Source organism: Rattus norvegicus, chromosome 12, assembly GCF_036323735.1.
Source record: "Rattus norvegicus strain BN/NHsdMcwi chromosome 12, GRCr8, whole genome shotgun sequence".
Taxonomy (NCBI): domain Eukaryota; kingdom Metazoa; phylum Chordata; class Mammalia; order Rodentia; family Muridae; genus Rattus; species Rattus norvegicus.
The window spans coordinates 8,873,145-8,890,350 of NC_086030.1; the positions used below are offsets into that span (position 1 = coordinate 8,873,145).

At 44.1% G+C, this 17,206-nt stretch overlaps 1 non-coding gene and 6 pseudogenes across 1 annotated transcript; all 7 read left to right on the top strand.

Annotated features, from left to right (window-relative positions):
* Positions 1-520: 520 nt before the first annotated feature.
* Positions 521-638, top strand: LOC134481371 (5S ribosomal RNA; annotated as a pseudogene).
* Positions 639-2,982: 2,344 nt separating this feature from the next.
* Positions 2,983-3,100, top strand: LOC134481405 (5S ribosomal RNA; annotated as a pseudogene).
* Positions 3,101-7,087: 3,987 nt separating this feature from the next.
* LOC134481406 (5S ribosomal RNA) lies at positions 7,088-7,205 on the top strand (annotated as a pseudogene).
* Positions 7,206-9,567: 2,362 nt separating this feature from the next.
* Positions 9,568-9,685, top strand: LOC134481420 (5S ribosomal RNA; annotated as a pseudogene).
* Positions 9,686-12,039: 2,354 nt separating this feature from the next.
* On the top strand, positions 12,040-12,157 carry LOC134481428 (5S ribosomal RNA). Its single transcript, XR_010056865.1, has one exon. It is a non-coding gene; the product is annotated as a 5S ribosomal RNA (ribosomal RNA).
* A 2,358-nt stretch (positions 12,158-14,515) lies between these two features.
* On the top strand, positions 14,516-14,633 carry LOC134481372 (5S ribosomal RNA; annotated as a pseudogene).
* A 2,348-nt stretch (positions 14,634-16,981) lies between these two features.
* LOC134481373 (5S ribosomal RNA) lies at positions 16,982-17,099 on the top strand (annotated as a pseudogene).
* Positions 17,100-17,206: the final 107 nt, after the last annotated feature.

Consider the following 17,206-nt stretch of genomic DNA (forward strand, 5'->3'; position numbering starts at 1 on the left):
CATACCAACTCCACCTTCAGAAAACGGAATTAAACAAAGTAGTAGCTTGATTTAACAACAAGACTTGGCCTAGTGTGGTGGTGTGCACCTTTAATGCCAGAACTCTAGAGGCAGGTGGAGCTGTGATTTAAGAGGCCAGCTGATCTACAGAGGCAGGTCCGAGTCAGCTGTTCTGTGTAAAGGTTCCTCTGGTTGAACCATTCCTTTGTAGGAAGTTAAAATCTGTACTAAAAGGTTATGATTCATGGAATCTGTTTGATGTGGAAGTAGAATCATGGTTAGAGCTGAGGTTGGCCATTAAGTCCTGCTGTGGTTTAGTCCCTGGAAGCTCTGGTTGGTTGGTGGTGTGTTCATATGGGGTCTCAAGTCCCTTCAAGCTCTTTTAGTCCTTTCTCTGATTTCTTCAACTGGGGTCCTGCGCTCAGTTCACTCGTTTGTTGCTCGCATTCACCTATGTATCTGCCGTATTCTGGCTGTGTCAATGAATAGTTTTATATTCCTTTAAAAAAATGTCAGAAGAGCCTACAGCCATACCACCCTGAACGCGCCTGATCTCGTCTGATCTCGGAAGCTAAGCAGGGTCGGGCATGCTTAGTACGTGGATGGGAGACCACCTGGGATACCGGGTGCTGTAGGCTTTTGGGGGTTGGGGATTTAACTCAGTGGTAGAGCTCTTGCCAGGCAATCAAAATCAGGAGCTCAGGAGCTCAGGAGCTCAGGAGCTCAGGAGCTCAGGAGCTCAGGAGCTCAGGAGCTCAGGAGCTCAGGAGCTCAGGAGCTCAGGAGCCAGTGATTTCAGGACAGCAGGGATACACAGTGAGACCATGTGCGTAACAAACCAACAGAAACCAAAACAACAAAGCAACCTTAAAAAACCCATCCCAAACCAAACCAAACCAAACCAACAAACAGAAATAGACTTTACAACTTTTTTTAAAAAGATGTATTTCTTATATATAAGTACACTGTAGCTGTCTTCAGACACACCAGAAGAGGGCATCAGATCTCACCCCAGATGGCTGTGAGACACCGTGTCGTTGCTGGGATTTGAACTCAGAACCTCTGGAAGAGCAGTCAGTGCTCTTAACCACTAAGCCATCCTTCCAGCCCGACTTTACAACTTTTATTTTGTCTTTTTTTTTCCTTCCCCAGAGCTAAGGATCGAACCCAGGGCCTTGTGCTTGCTAGGCATGTGCCCTACGACTGAGTTAAATCCCCAACCCTAAAAATAGACTTTAAAAATGTCAGAGGAACCCCTCCTCTAGGATGTGGCTGAGCTGAAGCACACAGGCGGGAAACTCTGCAGAATCCGCGGCCCTGAGCATCTGAGCGCGCTTCAAGTCTCCGATTAAATTTTAAAAATGGCCTCCAATAAAACTACATTGCAAAAAATGGGAAAAAAAAAAACAGAATGGAAAGAGTAAAAGAGCTGAAGAGGCTGAGCCTGAAGAATTTGTGGTAGAAAAAGTACTGAACCATTGTGTAGTGAACTATTTCGTGAAGTGGAAGGGGTTTACAGATGCCGATAATACTGGGTACCAGGAGAAAATTTAGATTGTCCAGAATTAATTGAAGCACTTCTTCATTCTCGAAAATTGTAAAGAAAACGATTGTCCAAAAAGGAAATCTTTATCTGATAGTTAATCCGATGAGAGCAAATCGAAGAAGAGAGATGCTGCTGATAAGCAAAGGAGGCGAATATGAAGTGGCCTCAGATTGTCATCGCCTTCTATGAGGAGTGGCTGATTTGGCATTCTTGTACCGAAAGGAAGTACAATAATTGTTTGCATATATAAATACACAATATTATATATATATGTATATAATATATATATATATATATATATATATATATATATATATATGAATGATCTGGATCTTGGGTTTTGAATTACTAGTGTGGATCAAATAGCATCCTGATGAAAATCACGTCTGATATGCTAGTTTTGAAAGCATTGGCAGTAGTTGGGAGATTTTTGGTTTTCGTTCTGCGTCAAAAGGCACTGACTCCTTTGAGCGAGTGAGAGCTCTCTGTAGTTGCATCCTGTAACAGTAGAGTACTTGACACCATGTTGTATTTCCTCGGCTTGAAGAACAGATTTTCTTAAACACTGGGGAGATTTTACAGTCATGACCCAAGTCAGAACTTATTTTTAACTGGGACACAGAAGGACCATTCTGGTTTGTGTGTGTGTGTGTGTGTGTGTGTGTGTGTGTGTGTGTGTGCATTTGTTTGTATGCAGTGTATGCATAAAACACTTACATAACCTGTCTGTTTTAGCTTGCTTTTAATACTCAAAAGAGCTGAACGTGAAAACACAGGTTGATGAGAGGCCATCAGCCTGAACATTTTCCTGAAACCATAACCTTTCAGATTAAGCAGAGTCTGTAATGTATTGGATAGTTTAAAAGCAAGCCCATCAGAATTGATGTATTATCAAATAAATACAGTAGTTTATTTTCATACCAACTCCACCTTCAGAAAACGGAATTAAACAAAGTAGTAGCTTGATTTAACAACAAGACTTGGCCTAGTGTGGTGGTGTGCACCTTTAATGCCAGAACTCTAGAGGCAGGTGGAGCTGTGATTTAAGAGGCCAGCTGATATACAGAGGCAGGTCCGAGTCAGCTGTTCTGTGTAAAGGTTCCTCTTGTTGAACCATTCCTTTGTAGGAAGTTAAAATCTGTACTAAAAGGTTATGATTCATGGAATCTGTTTGATGTGGAAGTAGAATCATGGTTAGAGCTGAGGTTGGCCATTAAGTCCTGCTGTGGTTTAGTGCCTGGAAGCTCTGGTTGGTTGGTGTTGTTGTTCATATGGGGTCTCAAGTCCCTTCAAGCTCTTTTAGTCCTTTCTCTGATTTCTTCAACTGGGGTCCTGCGCTCAGTTCACTGGTTTGTTGCTCGCATTCACCTATGTATCTGCCGTATTCTGGCTGTGTCAATGAATAGTTTTATATTCCTTAAAAAAATGTCAGAAGAGCCTACAGCCATACCACCCGGAACGTGCCCGATCTCGTCTGATCTCGGAAGCTAAGCAGGGTCGGGCATGCTTAGTACGTGGATGGGAGACCACCTGGGATACCGGGTGCTGTAGGCTTTTGGGGGTTGGGGATTTAACTCAGTGGTAGAGCTCTTGCCAGGCAATCAAAATCAGGAGCTCAGGAGCTCAGGAGCTCAGGAGCTCAGGAGCTCAGGAGCTCAGGAGCTCAGGAGCTCAGGAGCTCAGGAGCTCAGGAGCTCAGGAGCTCAGGAGCTCAGGAGCTCAGGAGCTCAGGAGCTCAGGAGCTCAGGAGCTCAGGAGCTCAGGAGCTCAGGAGCTCAGGAGCTCAGGAGCTCAGGAGCTCAGGAGCTCAGGAGCTCAGGAGCTCAGGAGCTCAGGAGCTCAGGAGCTCAGGAGCTCAGGAGCTCAGGAGCTCAGGAGCTCAGGAGCTCAGGAGCTCAGGAGCTCAGGAGCTCAGGAGCTCAGGAGCTCAGGAGCTCAGGAGCTCAGGAGCTCAGGAGCTCAGGAGCTCAGGAGCTCAGGAGCTCAGGAGCTCAGGAGCTCAGGAGCTCAGGAGCTCAGGAGCTCAGGAGCTCAGGAGCTCAGGAGCTCAGGAGCTCAGGAGCTCAGGAGCTCAGGAGCTCAGGAGCTCAGGAGCTCAGGAGCTCAGGAGCTCAGGAGCTCAGGAGCTCAGGAGCTCAGGAGCTCAGGAGCTCAGGAGCTCAGGAGCTCAGGAGCTCAGGAGCTCAGGAGCTCAGGAGCTCAGGAGCTCAGGAGCTCAGGAGCTCAGGAGCTCAGGAGCTCAGGAGCTCAGGAGCTCAGGAGCTCAGGAGCTCAGGAGCTCAGGAGCTCAGGAGCTCAGGAGCTCAGGAGCTCAGGAGCTCAGGAGCTCAGGAGCTCAGGAGCTCAGGAGCTCAGGAGCTCAGGAGCTCAGGAGCTCAGGAGCTCAGGAGCTCAGGAGCTCAGGAGCTCAGGAGCTCAGGAGCTCAGGAGCTCAGGAGCTCAGGAGCTCAGGAGCTCAGGAGCTCAGGAGCTCAGGAGCTCAGGAGCTCAGGAGCTCAGGAGCTCAGGAGCTCAGGAGCTCAGGAGCTCAGGAGCTCAGGAGCTCAGGAGCTCAGGAGCTCAGGAGCTCAGGAGCTCAGGAGCTCAGGAGCTCAGGAGCTCAGGAGCTCAGGAGCTCAGGAGCTCAGGAGCTCAGGAGCTCAGGAGCTCAGGAGCTCAGGAGCTCAGGAGCTCAGGAGCTCAGGAGCTCAGGAGCTCAGGAGCTCAGGAGCTCAGGAGCTCAGGAGCTCAGGAGCTCAGGAGCTCAGGAGCTCAGGAGCTCAGGAGCTCAGGAGCTCAGGAGCTCAGGAGCTCAGGAGCTCAGGAGCTCAGGAGCTCAGGAGCTCAGGAGCTCAGGAGCTCAGGAGCTCAGGAGCTCAGGAGCTCAGGAGCTCAGGAGCTCAGGAGCTCAGGAGCTCAGGAGCTCAGGAGCTCAGGAGCTCAGGAGCTCAGGAGCTCAGGAGCTCAGGAGCTCAGGAGCTCAGGAGCTCAGGAGCTCAGGAGCTCAGGAGCTCAGGAGCTCAGGAGCTCAGGAGCTCAGGAGCTCAGGAGCTCAGGAGCTCAGGAGCTCAGGAGCTCAGGAGCTCAGGAGCTCAGGAGCTCAGGAGCTCAGGAGCTCAGGAGCTCAGGAGCTCAGGAGCTCAGGAGCTCAGGAGCTCAGGAGCTCAGGAGCTCAGGAGCTCAGGAGCTCAGGAGCTCAGGAGCTCAGGAGCTCAGGAGCTCAGGAGCTCAGGAGCTCAGGAGCTCAGGAGCTCAGGAGCTCAGGAGCTCAGGAGCTCAGGAGCTCAGGAGCTCAGGAGCTCAGGAGCTCAGGAGCTCAGGAGCTCAGGAGCTCAGGAGCTCAGGAGCTCAGGAGCTCAGGAGCTCAGGAGCCAGTGATTTCAGGACAGCAGGGATACACAGTGAGACCATGTGCGTAACAAACCAACAGAAACCAAAACAACAAAGCAACCTTAAAAAACCCATCCCAAACCAAACCAAACCAAACCAACAAACAGAAATAGACTTTACAACTTTTTTTAAAAAGATGTATTTCTTATATATAAGTACACTGTAGCTGTCTTCAGACACACCAGAAGAGGGCATCAGATCTCACCCCAGATGGCTGTGAGACACCGTGTCGTTGCTGGGATTTGAACTCAGAACCTCTGGAAGAGCAGTCAGTGCTCCTAACCACTAAGCCATCCTTCCAGCCCGACTTTACAACTTTTATTTTGTCTTTTTTTTTCCTTCCCCAGAGCTAAGGATCGAACCCAGGGCCTTGTGCTTGCTAGGCATGTGCCCTACGACTGAGTTAAATCCCCAACCCTAAAAATAGACTTTAAAAATGTCAGAGGAACCCCTCCTCTAGGATGTGGCTGAGCTGAAGCACACAGGCGGGAAACTCTGCAGAATCCGCGGCCCTGAGCATCTGAGCGCGCTTCAAGTCTCCGATTAAATTTTAAAAATGGCCTCCAATAAAACTACATTGCAAAAAATGGGAAAAAAAAAACAGAATGGAAAGAGTAAAAGAGCTGAAGAGGCTGAGCCTGAAGAATTTGTGGTAGAAAAAGTACTGAACCATTGTGTAGTGAACTATTTCGTGAAGTGGAAGGGGTTTACAGATGCCGATAATACTGGGTACCAGGAGAAAATTTAGATTGTCCAGAATTAATTGAAGCACTTCTTCATTCTCGAAAATTGTAAAGAAAACGATTGTCCAAAAAGGAAATCTTTATCTGATAGTTAATCCGATGAGAGCAAATCGAAGAAGAGAGATGCTGCTGATAAGCAAAGGAGGCGAATATGAAGTGGCCTCAGATTGTCATCGCCTTCTATGAGGAGTGGCTGATTTGGCATTCTTGTACCGAAAGGAAGTACAATAATTGTTTGCATATATAAATACACAATATTATATATATATGTATATAATATATATATATATATATATATATATATATATATATATGAATGATCTGGATCTTGGGTTTTGAATTACTAGTGTGGATCAAATAGCATCCTGATGAAAATCACGTCTGATATGCTAGTTTTGAAAGCATTGGCAGTAGTTGGGAGATTTTTGGTTTTCGTTCTGCGTCAAAAGGCACTGACTCCTTTGAGCGAGTGAGAGCTCTCTGTAGTTGCATCCTGTAACAGTAGAGTACTTGACACCATGTTGTATTTCCTCGGCTTGAAGAACAGATTTTCTTAAACACTGGGGAGATTTTACAGTCATGACCCAAGTCAGAACTTATTTTTAACTGGGACACAGAAGGACCATTCTGGTTTGTGTGTGTGTGTGTGTGTGTGTGTGTGTGTGTGTGTGTGCATTTGTTTGTATGCAGTGTATGCATAAAACACTTACATAACCTGTCTGTTTTAGCTTGCTTTTAATACTCAAAAGAGCTGAACGTGAAAACACAGGTTGATGAGAGGCCATCAGCCTGAACATTTTCCTGAAACCATAACCTTTCAGATTAAGCAGAGTCTGTAATGTATTGGATAGTTTAAAAGCAAGCCCATCAGAATTGATGTATTATCAAATAAATACAGTAGTTTATTTTCATACCAACTCCACCTTCAAAAAACGGAATTAAACAAAGTAGTAGCTTGATTTAACAACGAGACTTGGCCTAGTGTGGTGGTGTGCACCTTTAATGCCAGAACTCTAGAGGCAGGTGGAGCTGTGATTTAAGAGGCCAGCTGATATACAGAGGCAGGTCCGAGTCAGCTGTTCTGTGTAAAGGTTCCTCTTGTTGAACCATTCCTTTGTAGGAAGTTAAAATCTGTACTAAAAGGTTATGATTCATGGAATCTGTTTGATGTGGAAGTAGAATCATGGTTAGAGCTGAGGTTGGCCATTAAGTCCTGCTGTGGTTTAGTGCCTGGAAGCTCTGGTTGGTTGGTGTTGTTGTTCATATGGGGTCTCAAGTCCCTTCAAGCTCTTTTAGTCCTTTCTCTGATTTCTTCAACTGGGGTCCTGCGCTCAGTTCACTGGTTTGTTGCTCGCATTCACCTATGTATCTGCCGTATTCTGGCTGTGTCAATGAATAGTTTTATATTCCTTAAAAAAATGTCAGAAGAGCCTACAGCCATACCACCCGGAACGTGCCCGATCTCGTCTGATCTCGGAAGCTAAGCAGGGTCGGGCATGCTTAGTACGTGGATGGGAGACCACCTGGGATACCGGGTGCTGTAGGCTTTTGGGGGTTGGGGATTTAACTCAGTGGTAGAGCTCTTGCCAGGCAATCAAAATCAGGAGCTCAGGAGCTCAGGAGCTCAGGAGCTCAGGAGCTCAGGAGCTCAGGAGCTCAGGAGCTCAGGAGCTCAGGAGCTCAGGAGCTCAGGAGCTCAGGAGCTCAGGAGCTCAGGAACCAGTGATTTCAGGACAGCAGGGATACACAGTGAGACCATGTGCGTAACAAACCAACAGAAACCAAAACAACAAAGCAACCTTAAAAAACCCATCCCAAACCAAACCAAACCAAACCAACAAACAGAAATAGACTTTACAACTTTTTTTAAAAAGATGTATTTCTTATATATAAGTACACTGTAGCTGTCTTCAGACACACCAGAAGAGGGCATCAGATCTCACCCCAGATGGCTGTGAGACACCGTGTCGTTGCTGGGATTTGAACTCAGAACCTCTGGAAGAGCAGTCAGTGCTCTTAACCACTAAGCCATCCTTCCAGCCCGACTTTACAACTTTTATTTTGTCTTTTTTTTTCCTTCCCCAGAGCTAAGGATCGAACCCAGGGCCTTGTGCTTGCTAGGCATGTGCCCTACGACTGAGTTAAATCCCCAACCCTAAAAATAGACTTTAAAAATGTCAGAGGAACCCCTCCTCTAGGATGTGGCTGAGCTGAAGCACACAGGCGGGAAACTCTGCAGAATCCGCGGCCCTGAGCATCTGAGCGCGCTTCAAGTCTCCGATTAAATTTTAAAAATGGCCTCCAATAAAACTACATTGCAAAAAATGGGAAAAAAAAAAACAGAATGGAAAGAGTAAAAGAGCTGAAGAGGCTGAGCCTGAAGAATTTGTGGTAGAAAAAGTACTGAACCATTGTGTAGTGAACTATTTCGTGAAGTTGAAGGGGTTTACAGATGCCGATAATACTGGGTACCAGGAGAAAATTTAGATTGTCCAGAATTAATTGAAGCACTTCTTCATTCTCGAAAATTGTAAAGAAAACGATTGTCCAAAAAGGAAATCTTTATCTGATAGTTAATCCGATGAGAGCAAATCGAAGAAGAGAGATGCTGCTGATAAGCAAAGGAGGCGAATATGAAGTGGCCTCAGATTGTCATCGCCTTCTATGAGGAGTGGCTGATTTGGCATTCTTGTACCGAAAGGAAGTACAATAATTGTTTGCATATATAAATACACAATATTATATATATATGTATATAATATATATATATATATATATATATATATATATATGAATGATCTGGATCTTGGGTTTTGAATTACTAGTGTGGATCAAATAGCATCCTGATGAAAATCACGTCTGATATGCTAGTTTTGAAAGCATTGGCAGTAGTTGGGAGATTTTTGGTTTTCGTTCTGCGTCAAAAGGCACTGACTCCTTTGAGCGAGTGAGAGCTCTCTGTAGTTGCATCCTGTAACAGTAGAGTACTTGACACCATGTTGTATTTCCTCGGCTTGAAGAACAGATTTTCTTAAACACTGGGGAGATTTTACAGTCATGACCCAAGTCAGAACTTATTTTTAACTGGGACACAGAAGGACCATTCTGGTTTGTGTGTGTGTGTGTGTGTGTGTGTGTGTGTGTGTGTGTGTGCATTTGTTTGTATGCAGTGTATGCATAAAACACTTACATAACCTGTCTATTTTAGCTTGCTTTTAATACTCAAAAGAGCTGAACGTGAAAACACAGGTTGATGAGAGGCCATCAGCCTGAACATTTTCCTGAAACCATAACCTTTCAGATTAAGCAGAGTCTGTAATGTATTGGATAGTTTAAAAGCAAGCCCATCAGAATTGATGTATTATCAAATAAATACAGTAGTTTATTTTCATACCAACTCCACCTTCAGAAAACGGAATTAAACAAAGTAGTAGCTTGATTTAACAACAAGACTTGGCCTAGTGTGGTGGTGTGCACCTTTAATGCCAGAACTCTAGAGGCAGGTGGAGCTGTGATTTAAGAGGCCAGCTGATATACAGAGGCAGGTCCGAGTCAGCTGTTCTGTGTAAAGGTTCCTCTTGTTGAACCATTCCTTTGTAGGAAGTTAAAATCTGTACTAAAAGGTTATGATTCATGGAATCTGTTTGATGTGGAAGTAGAATCATGGTTAGAGCTGAGGTTGGCCATTAAGTCCTGCTGTGGTTTAGTGCCTGGAAGCTCTGGTTGGTTGGTGTTGTTGTTCATATGGGGTCTCAAGTCCCTTCAAGCTCTTTTAGTCCTTTCTCTGATTTCTTCAACTGGGGTCCTGCGCTCAGTTCACTGGTTTGTTGCTCGCATTCACCTATGTATCTGCCGTATTCTGGCTGTGTCAATGAATAGTTTTATATTCCTTAAAAAAATGTCAGAAGAGCCTACAGCCATACCACCCGGAACGTGCCCGACCTCGTCTGATCTCGGAAGCTATGCAGGGTCGGGCATGCTTAGTACGTGGATGGGAGACCACCTGGGATACCGGGTGCTGTAGGCTTTTGGGGGTTGGGGATTTAACTCAGTGGTAGAGCTCTTGCCAGGCAATCAAAATCAGGAGCTCAGGAGCTCAGGAGCTCAGGAGCTCAGGAGCTCAGGAGCTCAGGAGCTCAGGAGCTCAGGAGCTCAGGAGCTCAGGAGCTCAGGAGCTCAGGAGCCAGTGATTTCAGGACAGCAGGGATACACAGTGAGACCATGTGCGTAACAAACCAACAGAAACCAAAACAACAAAGCAACCTTAAAAAACCCATCCCAAACCAAACCAAACCAAACCAACAAACAGAAATAGACTTTACAACTTTTTTTAAAAAGATGTATTTCTTATATATAAGTACACTGTAGCTGTCTTCAGACACACCAGAAGAGGGCATCAGATCTCACCCCAGATGGCTGTGAGACACCGTGTCGTTGCTGGGATTTGAACTCAGAACCTCTGGAAGAGCAGTCAGTGCTCTTAACCACTAAGCCATCCTTCCAGCCCGACTTTACAACTTTTATTTTGTCTTTTTTTTTCCTTCCCCAGAGCTAAGGATCGAACCCAGGGCCTTGTGCTTGCTAGGCATGTGCCCTACGACTGAGTTAAATCCCCAACCCTAAAAATAGACTTTAAAAATGTCAGAGGAACCCCTCCTCTAGGATGTGGCTGAGCTGAAGCACACAGGCGGGAAACTCTGCAGAATCCGCGGCCCTGAGCATCTGAGCGCGCTTCAAGTCTCCGATTAAATTTTAAAAATGGCCTCCAATAAAACTACATTGCAAAAAATGGGAAAAAAAAAAACAGAATGGAAAGAGTAAAAGAGCTGAAGAGGCTGAGCCTGAAGAATTTGTGGTAGAAAAAGTACTGAACCATTGTGTAGTGAACTATTTCGTGAAGTGGAAGGGGTTTACAGATGCCGATAATACTGGGTACCAGGAGAAAATTTAGATTGTCCAGAATTAATTGAAGCACTTCTTCATTCTCGAAAATTGTAAAGAAAACGATTGTCCAAAAAGGAAATCTTTATCTGATAGTTAATCCGATGAGAGCAAATCGAAGAAGAGAGATGCTGCTGATAAGCAAAGGAGGCGAATATGAAGTGGCCTCAGATTGTCATCGCCTTCTATGAGGAGTGGCTGATTTGGCATTCTTGTACCGAAAGGAAGTACAATAATTGTTTGCATATATAAATACACAATATTATATATATATGTATATAATATATATATATATATATATATATATATATATATATATATATATGAATGATCTGGATCTTGGGTTTTGAATTACTAGTGTGGATCAAATAGCATCCTGATGAAAATCACGTCTGATATGCTAGTTTTGAAAGCATTGGCAGTAGTTGGGAGATTTTTGGTTTTCGTTCTGCGTCAAAAGGCACTGACTCCTTTGAGCGAGTGAGAGCTCTCTGTAGTTGCATCCTGTAACAGTAGAGTACTTGACACCATGTTGTATTTCCTCGGCTTGAAGAACAGATTTTCTTAAACACTGGGGAGATTTTACAGTCATGACCCAAGTCAGAACTTATTTTTAACTGGGACACAGAAGGACCATTCTGGTTTGTGTGTGTGTGTGTGTGTGTGTGTGTGTGTGTGTGTGTGCATTTGTTTGTATGCAGTGTATGCATAAAACACTTACATAACCTGTCTGTTTTAGCTTGCTTTTAATACTCAAAAGAGCTGAACGTGAAAACACAGGATGATGAGAGGCCATCAGCCTGAACATTTTCCTGAAACCATAACCTTTCAGATTAAGCAGAGTCTGTAATGTATTGGATAGTTTAAAAGCAAGCCCATCAGAATTGATGTATTATCAAATAAATACAGTAGTTTATTTTCATACCAACTCCACCTTCAGAAAACGGAATTAAACAAAGTAGTAGCTTGATTTAACAACAAGACTTGGCCTAGTGTGGTGGTGTGCACCTTTAATGCCAGAACTCTAGAGGCAGGTGGAGCTGTGATTTAAGAGGCCAGCTGATCTACAGAGGCAGGTCCGAGTCAGCTGTTCTGTGTAAAGGTTCCTCTGGTTGAACCATTCCTTTGTAGGAAGTTAAAATCTGTACTAAAAGGTTATGATTCATGGAATCTGTTTGATGTGGAAGTAGAATCATGGTTAGAGCTGAGGTTGGCCATTAAGTCCTGCTGTGGTTTAGTCCCTGGAAGCTCTGGTTGGTTGGAGGTGTTGTTCATATGGGGTCTCAAGTCCCTTCAAGCTCTTTTAGTCCTTTCTCTGATTTCTTCAACTGGGGTCCTGCGCTCAGTTCACTGGTTTGTTGCTCCCATTCACCTATGTATCTGCCGTATTCTGGCTGTGTCAATGAATAGTTTTATATTCCTTTAAAAAATGTCAGAAGAGCCTACAGCCATACCACCCTGAACGCGCCCGATCTCGTCTGATCTCGGAAGCTAAGCAGGGTCGGGCATGCTTAGTACGTGGATGGGAGACCACCTGGGATACCGGGTGCTGTAGGCTTTTGGGGGTTGGGGATTTAACTCAGTGGTAGAGCTCTTGCCAGGCAATCAAAATCAGGAGCTCAGGAGCTCAGGAGCTCAGGAGCTCAGGAGCTCAGGAGCCAGTGATTTCAGGACAGCAGGGATACACAGTGAGACCATGTGTGTAACAAACCAACAGAAACCAAAACAACAAAGCAACCTTAAAAAACCCATCCCAAACCAAACCAAACCAAACCAACAAACAGAAATAGTTTTTACAACTTTTTTAAAAAGATGTATTTCTTATATATAAGTACACTGTAGCTGTCTTCAGACACACCAGAAGAGGGCATCAGATCTCACTACAGATGGCTGTGAGACACCATGTCGTTGCTGGGATTTGAACTCAGAACCTCTGGAAGAGCAGTCAGTGCTCTTAACCACTAAGCCATCCTTCCAGCCCGACTTTACAACTTTTATTCTGTCTTTTTTTTTCCTTCCCCAGAGCTAAGGATCGAACCCAGGGCCTTGTGCTTGCTAGGCATGTGCCCTACGACTGAGTTAAATCCCCAACCCTAAAAATTGACTTTAAAAATGTCAGAGGAGGGTTCGGTCCCCAGCTCCGAAAAAAAAGAACCAAAAAAAAAAAATGTCAGAGGAACCCCTCCTCTAGGATGTGTCTGAGCTGAAGCACACAGGCGGGAAACTCTGCAGAATCCGCGGCCCTGAGCATCTGAGCGCGCTTCAAGTCTCCGATTAAATTTTAAAAATGGCCTCCAATAAAACTACATTGCAAAAAATGGGGAAAAAAAACAGAATGGAAAGAGTAAAAGAGCTGAAGAGGCTGAGCCTGAAGAATTTGTGGTAGAAAAAGTACTGAACCATTGTGTAGTGAACTATTTCGTGAAGTGGAAGGGGTTTACAGATGCCGATAATACTTGGGTACCAGGAGAAAATTTAGATTGTCCAGAATTAATTGAAGCACTTCTTCATTCTCGAAAAGCTGGTAAAGAAAACGATTGTCCAAAAAGGAAATCTTTATCTGATAGTGAATCCGATGAGAGCAAATCGAAGAAGAGAGATGCTGCTGATAAGCAAAGGAGGCGAATATGAAGTGGCCTCAGATTGTCATCGCCTTCTATGAGGAGTGGCTGATTTGGCATTCTTGTACCGAAATGAAGTACAATAATTGTTTGCATATATAAATACACAATATTATATATATATGTATATAATATGTATATACATATATATATATATATATATATATATATATATATGAATGATCTGGATCTTGGGTTTTGAATTACTAGTGTGGATCAAATAGCATCCTGATGAAAATCACGTCTGATATGCTAGTTTTGAAAGCATTGGCAGTAGTTGGGAGATTTTTGGTTTTCGTTCTGCGTCAAAAGGCACTGACTCCTTTGAGCGAGTGAGAGCTCTCTGTAGTTGCTTCCTGTAACAGTAGAGTACTTGACACCATGTTGTATTTCCTCGGCTTGAAGAACAGCTTTTCTTAAACACTGGGGAGATTTTACAGTCATGACCCAAGTCAGAACTTATTTTTAACTGGGACACAGAAGGACCATTCTGGTTTGTGTGTGTGTGTGTGTGTGTGTGTGTGTGTGTGTGTGTGTGCGTTTGTTTGTATGCAGTGTATGCATAAAACACTTACATAACCTGTCTGTTTTAGCTTGCTTTTAATACTCAAAAGAGCTGAACGTGAAAACACAGGTTGATGAGAGGCCATCAGCCTGAACATTTTCCTGAAACCATAACCTTTCGGATTAAGCAGAGTCTGTAATGTATTGGATAGTTTAAAAGCAAGCCCATCAGAATTGATGTATTATCAAATAAATACAGTAGTTTATTTTCATACCAACTCCACCTTCAAAAAACGGAATTAAACAAAGTAGTAGCTTGATTTAACAACGAGACTTGGCCTAGTGTGGTGGTGTGCACCTTTAATGCCAGAACTCTAGAGGCAGGTGGAGCTGTGATTTAAGAGGCCAGCTGATATACAGAGGCAGGTCCGAGTCAGCTGTTCTGTGTAAAGGTTCCTCTTGTTGAACCATTCCTTTGTAGGAAGTTAAAATCTGTACTAAAAGGTTATGATTCATGGAATCTGTTTGATGTAGAAGTAGAATCATGGTTAGAGCTGATGTTGGCCATTAAGTCCTGCTGTGGTTTAGTCCCTGGAAGCTCTGGTTGGTTGGTGGTGTTGTTCATATGGGGTCTCAAGTCCCTTCAAGCTCTTTTAGTCCTTTCTCTGATTTCTTCAACTGGGGTCCTGCGCTCAGTTCACTGGTTTGTTGCTCGCATTCACCTATGTATCTGCCGTATTCTGGCTGTGTCAATGAATAGTTTTATATTCCTTTAAAAAAATGTCAGAAGAGCCTACAGCCATACCACCCTGAACGCGCCCGATCTCGTCTGGTCTCGGAAGCTAAGCAGGGTCGGGCATGCTTAGTACGTGGATGGGAGACCACCTGGGATACCGGGTGCTGTAGGCTTTTGGGGGTTGGGGATTTAACTCAGTGGTAGAGCTCTTGCCAGGCAATCAAAATCAGGAGCTCAGGAGCTCAGGAGCTCAGGAGCCAGTGATTTCAGGACAGCAGGGATACACAGTGAGACCATGTGCGTAACAAACCAACAGAAACCAAAACAACAAAGCAACCTTAAAAAACCCATCCCAAACCAAACCAAACCAAACCAACAAACAGAAATAGACTTTACAACTTTTTTAAAAAGATGTATTTCTTATATATAAGTACACTGTAGCTGTCTTCAGACACACCAGAAGAGGGCATCAGATCTCACTACAGATGGCTGTGAGACACCATGTCGTTGCTGGGATTTGAACTCAGAACCTCTGGAAGAGCAGTCAGTGCTCTTAACCACTAAGCCATCCTTCCAGCCCGACTTTACAACTTTTATTCTGTCTTTTTTTTTCCTTCCCCAGAGCTAAGGATCGAACCCAGGGCCTTGTGCTTGCTAGGCATGTGCCCTACGACTGAGTTAAATACCCAACCCTAAAAATAGACTTTAAAAATGTCAGAGGAGGGTTCGGTCCCCAGCTCCGAAAAAAAAGAACCAAAAAAAAAAAAATGTCAGAGGAACCCCTCCTCTAGGATGTGGCTGAGCTGAAGCACACAGGCGGGAAACTCTGCAGAATCCGCGGCCCTGAGCATCTGAGCACGCTTCAAGTCTCCGATTAAATTTTAAAAATGGCCTCCAATAAAACTACAGGGCAAAAAATGGGAAAAAAAAAACAGAATGGAAAGAGTAAAAGAGCTGAATAGGCTGAGCCTGAAGAATTTGTGGTAGAAAAAGTACTGAACCATTGTGTAGTGAACTATTTCGTGAAGTGGAAGGGGTTTACAGATGCCGATAATACTTGGGTACCAGGAGAAAATTTAGATTGTCCAGAATTAATTGAAGCACTTCTTCATTCTCGAAAAGCTGGTAAAGAAAACGATTGTCCAAAAAGGAAATCTTTATCTGATAGTGAATCCGATGAGAGCAAATCGAAGAAGAGAGATGCTGCTGATAAGCAAAGGAGGCGAATATGAAGTGGCCTCAGATTGTCATCGCCTTCTATGAGGAGTGGCTGATTTGGCATTCTTGTACCGAAATGAAGTACAATAATTGTTTGCATATATAAATACACAATATTATATATATATGTATATAATATATATACATACATATATATATATATATATATATATATATATATATATATATATGAATGATCTGGATTTTGGGTTTTGAATTACTAGTGTGGATCAAATAGCATCCTGATGAAAATCACGTCTGATATGCTAGTTTTGAAAGCATTGGCAGTAGTTGGGAGATTTTTGGTTTTCGTTCTGCGTCAAAAGGCACTGACTCCTTTGAGCGAGTGAGAGCTCTCTGTAGTTGCTTCCTGTAACAGTAGAGTACTTGACACCATGTTGTATTTCCTCGGCTTGAAGAACAGATTTTCTTAAACACTGGGGAGATTTTACAGTCATGACCCAAGTCAGAACTTATTTTTAACTGGGACACAGAAGGACCATTCTGGTTTGTGTGTGTGTGTGTGTGTGTGTGTGTGTGTGTGTGCGTTTCTTTGTATGCAGTGTATGCATAAAACACTTACATAACCTGTCTGTTTTAGCTTGATTTTAATACTCAAAAGAGCTGAACGTGAAAACACAGGTTGATGAGAGGCCATCAGCCTGAACATTTTCCTGAAACCATAACCTTTCAGATTAAGCAGAGTCTGTAATGTATTGGATAGTTTAAAAGCAAGCCCATCAGAATTGATGTATTATCAAATAAATACAGTAGTTTATTTTCATACCAACTCCACCTTCAGAAAACGGAATTAAACAAAGTAGTAGCTTGATTTAACAACAAGACTTGGCCTAGTGTGGTGGTGTGCACCTTTAATGCCAGAACTCTAGAGGCAGGTGGAGCTGTGATTTAAGAGGCCAGCTGATCTACAGAGGCAGGTCCGAGTCAGCTGTTCTGTGTAAAGGTTCCTCTGGTTGAACCATTCCTTTGTAGGAAGTTAAAATCTGTACTAAAAGGTTATGATTCATGGAATCTGTTTGATGTGGAAGTAGAATCATGGTTAGAGCTGAGGTTGGCCATTAAGTCCTGCTGTGGTTTAGTGCCTGGAAGCTCTGGTTGGTTGGTGTTGTTGTTCATATGGGGTCTCAAGTCCCTTCAAGCTCTTTTAGTCCTTTCTCTGATTTCTTCAACTGGGGTCCTGCGCTCAGTTCACTGGTTTGTTGCTCGCATTCACCTATGTATCTGCCGTATTCTGGCTGTGTCAATGAATAGTTTTATATTCCTTTAAAAAAATGTCAGAAGAGCCTACAGCCATACCACCCTGAACGCGCCCGATCTCGTCTGGTCTCGGAAGCTAAGCAGGGTCGGGCATGCTTAGTACGTGGATGGGAGACCACCTGGGATACCGGGTGCTGTAGGCTTTTGGGGGTTGGGGATTTAACTCAGTGGTAGAGCTCTTGCCAGGCAATCAAAATCAGGAGCTCAGGAGCTCAGGAGCTCAGGAGCCAGTGATTTCAGGACAGCAGGG